At 47.6% G+C, this 6,322-nt stretch overlaps 1 pseudogene; it reads left to right on the top strand.

The window, feature by feature from the left end:
• The first annotated feature begins 1,950 nt into the window (after positions 1-1,950).
• LOC128421985 (zinc finger protein OZF-like) lies at positions 1,951-4,278 on the top strand (annotated as a pseudogene).
• Positions 4,279-6,322: the final 2,044 nt, after the last annotated feature.

Here is a 6,322-nt window from a genome sequence, read left to right as displayed (position 1 = left end):
GGTGCACCTCAAAAGCATTTCTGTTCCTCTTATTCTTTGTAGGCAGTGTCAGAGTGACTGACAAGCTGAGATACAACCCATCAGCATCCAATGATAGCCATTGCATGATTCTGCCCAGTCAAAGGACCCATTTTCATGATAGACTGTGGCTGGAGGCTCTACATACAGGGTGTGCCTATACAGGACAAAGACTGCCAGTATTAGCACAGGTGAGGTGTGTGACCCCCCCCCCCAAATTGACAGACTTTGTGTGAATGAGAGTTTGTGGGTGGGATTATTGTTTACGGCAACCCTGTTGCTCCTACAAGGGAGCACCCAGGGGTCTGAACCTTCATCCCCCAACACCAAGTTCTGGACATGGCCCAGGAGGAAGAAGGGGAAACACTGCATAGCAGGGCCCCCAGCTCCCCTAGAGGGTCCAGAAGGATACCATGGTCAAAGGTCTCCAAAGCCGCTGAGAGATCCAGCAGAACCAGGAAACAGCTTTTCCTCTCAGCCTCTAGACCATCGGAGATCATCAGTCACAGCAACCAGGGTGGTTTCAGTTCCATGATGAGGCCTGAATCCCGATTGGAAGGATAATGATGGAAGACGCTTTCCTGGTCCTGCACCCCCAAAAGCTCCAGGCACAAGACTTTCATTAAGTTTGAAGGGGCCATACGATACTTGGTGGTCTTTTCTTCAAAAGACAAATAATCTGAATACTTTTAAATTGATGTGTGATATAAACAGCACTTCTGTTTTCCTTGTTCCACTTTGGAGAGACTTTGATACACAGGTCTGAGTTCATCACTCCCCCTGAAACTGCTGTGTTAGCAGCACTGGCTGGACAGTGTGTTTGGGGGTTCAGGTCTGCCTAGACAACAAGAGCCCCTTCTCAGCCTGGCTTATATGGTCCCAAGGAAAGCAGAGCAGTACTTTTGGCACCAGCTTGGCTGCAGGAGTTGCTGGAAGGAGGTGTGCAGGACACCATCCAACCACCTTAGAGAGTCCACTCAGGATTTGTGTGAGTTTTCCTACAAAGCCTTCTCCTGAATACAACTAAAGAGGGAGCAAAGGAGGTTTTTCTCCGCAGCTTTTTCTTCTCCTGAAGCTAACTCAAGAGGAAGTGAGGGAGTGTACCAAAGTATTACGACCAGAGTTTTCCTTCTCATTGGGTTCCCTTCCCTGGTTGATGAGCCCCATCTGCCCTCACTTTCCTCTGCAGAATGGGCAGAATCTGCCTTCTTGACTGTGGGATTCACTGTTGTTCTCATCCTCTCCATCCACCAGGGCCTGCTTTCACCTGCAGCAGAATTCCCCAACCCACCAAGGATTTGAGACCCATCAGGTATCCTCACCTGGTTTAGCTGGCCGGTTGAAGCCGTTCCTGGGATTGTGGCCCCTGTTCCATGCTGACAGCTTCTGGATGCCACAGGTGAGAGCTGAGTGCAGGCTGGGGACCAATGGTGGATAAATTACCCTATAAGGTGCATTATATTTTCCCCACCAAAGGTACTAACGCTCCCCTAACACCCCATGACATCGTATGATTATCATATTTAAGACAGAACAGGACTAATTTCATCTCCCCAGAAATAACACAACCTCAGTCCATTAGTGAATCAATACTACATTTTCAAGGTACTACACATTCTACTAAGTACAGTTTATCTATTTGCCTTGAATATCCTGCTTTTCAGTGTGATTTTAGGATACTCCTGCATCAGAAGACGGGCACTAGATCAGACAGCACATCATTCTATAAAAAATCGTGCTGCTTTATTAACATTGATTGAGGAATTTGAAAGTTGCTAATGAATTACTATCATTTGATGACATTGCAACTTCACTTCCTAAAAATTGGGAACATGGGTAGAAGGTGGGAGAATGTAGGAGACGTTGACATAGGAGAAGGTGCTAATGGCGGCTGATCTGTTCTCTTTCCCTTTGTTCTCTTCCTTGAAGACAGTCAAAACTCCAGTGAATGGAGCACCTTTCGTTTCATTAGGAATAGACATTAAAATGTGTGAAATGCGGAATATACTTAATTGAATGAGCACACATAGTTCACATCAACGACCTCCAACAGGGGAGAAACCATTTAAAGGTATGGAGTGTGGGAAAAGTTTCGCTGATAGTCGAAAACTTAGAACACATCAGCGGACTAACATGGGCAAGAAAGGATTCCAATGCAGGGAGTGTGGGAAGAGCTTCAGTTTCAATGGAAACCTTAGAAGACATCAACAGACCCACACAGGGGAGAAACCATATAAATGTATGGAGTGTGGAAAGAGCTTCAGTCAGATTGGACAGCTCAATAATCATCAACAGACTCACACCGGGGAGAAACCATTTAAGTGTATGGAGTGCGGAAAGAGCTTTAGTTTCAATGTAACCCTTAGAAGACATCAACGGACTCACACAGAGGAGAAACCATATGAATGTATGGAGTGTGGGAAGAGCTTCAGTCAGAGTGGACATCTCAGTATACATCAACAGACTCACGCAGGGGAGAAACCATTTAAATGTATGGAGTGTGGAAAGAGCTTCAGTTTCAATGGAAACCTTAGAAGACATCGACGGACCCACACAGGGGAGAAACCATATAAATGTATGGAGTGTGGAAAGAGCTTTAGTCAGAGTGGACAACTCAATAATCATCAACGGACTCACACAGGGGAGAAACCATTTAAATGTATGGAGTGCGGAAAGAGCTTTAGTTTCAATGCAAACCTTAGAAGACATCAACTGACTCACACAGGGGAGAAACCATTTGAATGCCTGGAGTGCGGAAAGTGCTTCAGTCAGAATGGAGACCTTAAAGTACACCAGCGGATTCACACAGGGGAGAAACCATTTGAATGCCTGGAGTGCGGAAAGTGCTTCAGTCAGAATGGAGACCTTAAATTACACCAGCGGATTCACACAGGGGAGAAACCATATAAATGTATGGAGTGTGGAAACAGCTTCAGTCAGAGTGGACAGCTCAATAATCATCAACGGACTCACACCGGGGAGAAACCATTTAAGTGTATGGAGTGTGGAAAGAGCTTTAGTTTCAATGTAACCCTTAGAAGACATCAACTGACTCACAGAGGGGAGAAACCATTTGAATGCCTGGAGTGCGGAAAGTGTTTCAGTCGGAATGGAGACCTTAAAGTACACCAGCGGATTCACACAGGGGAGAAACCATATAAATGTATGGAGTGTGGAAAGAGCTTCAGTAAGATTGGAAACCTCAATATACATCAACGGACTCACACAGGGGAGAAACCATTTGAATGCCTGGAGTGCGGAAAGTGCTTCAGTCGGAATGGAGACCTTAAAGTACACCAGCGGATTCACACAGGGGAGAAACCATTTAAATGCATGGGGTGTGGAAAGAGCTTCAGTCAGAATCGAAATCTTAGAAAACATCAGCAGACACACAGGGGACAAACTGTTTAAATGTATGGACTGTGGAAAGAGCTGCAGTCAGAGTGGAACCCTTGATTTATTTGAACAAACTCACACAATACACATACCGTATAAATATCAGGAAAGGCGATACAGGTTCAGTCCTAGTGGAAGTCCTACATCAACAGACTCATGAACAGAAAGAACTTTATGAGTTGAAACCCTACAAACCATCAACAAACTCAAAGAGGAGAAGCAGTTTAAATGAAAAGATTGCAAAAAGTGCTATATTTACAATGAAGTGTTTAAGGAACATCCAGGGACTCTCACAAGGAAGAACCCATTTAGATGTATGGAGAACGGGACGTTTTCCTTTCAGTGTCCACTCTTTCTTCACAGCAATGAACTCATCAGGAAATCAGTCTTAAACCCACGATGTGTATTTGAAGTTCTTGTGTTTATATGTAAAACTGAACAGCAATGAAATATTGAAGGCAATGTCAAACAATGTGAGTAGAATCTAAGAGGTAAAGTACCTTTTGATAGAGAGGATGAATCTGGTTTGCTGGTGGTGAGTGAGGATTAGGGCTGGGCGATATATTGATATCTGGTCCAATACTGGTTTGTAGACCACATTAGAAGAACTACTGATATGGCAATACACCGCGAATTACAGTGTGTGTTTCTGGGATGTGCCTGCAAGCAGCGGCAGAAAGCTTTTCTTCGTGAAGCCCCTGAATATGCTGAGTTGCTGACTTCCCTCCATGACGACATGAAACCAAACACACACATCCATTGCCCTGTGTCCTTCCAGCCTCTTTCCTCCCTTGCTCCCTTCTGCTGGTGTGTGTGCCTGACTTAGATATCCTGTGTGCTGTATTTTTTTTACTGCTGAAACGGGTTTTGCTAAGTTTTGTGCCTCACTGGGTAACCAGTGAGAACTATGCTTTGAAAGCTCAGTAAACTTTACTGAAGAAGGAAGTCCTGCTGCTTCTGTGTGTGTTTTTGACATCAGTGTGGGACTTGCTCTACACATGGCCCCTACCCTGCTGCTACTTAGCTCATGCCCTGGAGTTGCTCTACTCAAGCATGCAAGATGGGCATTTCTATGTCAGACTAGTTTTTACACTAAACTCTGTCACCCCCACCACTGCACGATCTCTACATACATCTTCTTCAACAGAACTTTATCCCTGCCCTCTGCACGTTCTGAAGAAAAGTTAAAATTTAATGGGAGGTTCCCCCCCCAAGCCTAGTTTCAAGAAAGGGAAGGTGGGGCTGCAGGTACCACGGAAGTCTCCTGACGGGCCCATCTTCACTCATGAACCCCATGGGGCAACCCTAGAGCTCCTGCTTATTCTGGGGTTTGGAGAAGATAGTACTTTTCCATAGTCCCAGAAGTTATTATTCTTCCTGCCAGAGGACCAGTGTGCATATTATGATCATACTGATTTTACTGTTGTTGCTGTGTTGCTGTCATGGACTGGCTGGGTTTGGGGAGGGGGAGGCACCAGCTCTGAGACCCACAAAGAAAGAAGGCTCAGTTCCTGGGGACTGGTGGTGGGATGGCAATGAGGAGAAAGAGGGAGAAAAGGGAGCAGAACGGGAGGGGAGGTGTTGCAAGCTTAGGAGGAAACAGGGTTTGCTGAGCAGGAAGAGGCTGGGGCAGAGAGCGGTTCAGGCTCAGAGGGAGGAGGGGAGGGGGCCAGGAGACCCAGAGGAGGCTGGCTACTGAAGCATCCAGGGAGACCCCCCCCCCTCCGTCTGCGACCAGCTCCCCTCTCCCCTGGTCTCCTAGAATACACAGAGAAACCCGGTTCAGACCCCATGATCCTGCACATGATATTAAGAGGGTGTTTCCCTGCCCCCCAACATGCATCACTTTAATCTTGTTGACAATGAACTGTATTTACTGCCCATTCACCCTGTTTGGAGAGATCTGTTTGCAGCTTCTTGCAATCTCTCTTTGTTTGAACAACCCTGGACAGTTTACTGCCACCAGCAAACTTTGCCCCCTCCCTGCTCACTCCTAACTCTAGTTCATTTATGAACAAATTGACAAGTTGACAATGAACTGTATTTTCAGTCCAATCACCCCGTTTGGAGAGATCTTTTTGGAGCTCCTTGCAATCCCTCTTTCTTTGAGCAACTCTGAACAATTTACTGCCTTCAGCAGGATCACCATTTGGCAATGATAGAGCCAAATGGAAGTGGGCGAGGAAGCCCCACACTCACTCCAGTTGGAGAAATAGAGTCACTGACCCCTATATTCAAAGGTGATGGCCACTTCTGGAATCCAGGAAGGAATTCCCCCCCTCACCCTTGTCACTTGCAGCTGGGCTCACTTGCCAGAGCCACCTGGAGAACCTGATGGCAATAGCCATCATCCCTGACCACTGGTCTTGCTAGCTCGGGGTGATGGGAGCTGTAGTTCCAAAACAGCTGGAGACCCAAATTTGGGAAACCCTGTTCTCCCTGAAGGACAAAGGAGGGTTCACTTGCATCAGAACATCAGGTGAGCCCTGCAGGATCATGCCCAAGGGGCCCCTGTCCTGCCAGGGGCCAAGCAGGGGCCTCTTCTGGGAAGCCCACCGGCAGCACTTGAGCACCAGAGAAGGGGGGAGGCGCATTTCTTCTAGGGACACATTTCTGGGGTCCCCACGGTGCGCCTCAGCCTGGCTCCACTCTGCCAGGGCAGCTGCGTTTTGTTTCGCTGCAGGTGAGCCTGCCCCGTGCAATGTGGGGCTCTTAGAAGGAATTTGAGAGGGGCCGGAGGGACTAGAGCTCCGCCGCACTTGCAAAGGACCAGTAGAAGCGGAGGGGAGGCAGGCAGCAGGAGGGCGATGGGGAGGAACCAGCGAGAAGGAGCTCCTGGAGCCTGGGCAGCCCCCTCCCCGCCTGCTCCCTGAAGGTTTCCCGAGCCCCTCCCCTTTTCATTTCAAGG

The sequence above is a fragment of the Podarcis raffonei genome, chromosome 10 (genome assembly GCF_027172205.1).
Source record: "Podarcis raffonei isolate rPodRaf1 chromosome 10, rPodRaf1.pri, whole genome shotgun sequence".
NCBI classification, from domain to species: Eukaryota; Metazoa; Chordata; class Lepidosauria; order Squamata; family Lacertidae; genus Podarcis; species Podarcis raffonei.
The sequence above is the reverse complement of the archived record's forward strand: the minus strand, read 5'-3'. Positions and strand labels throughout refer to the sequence as shown.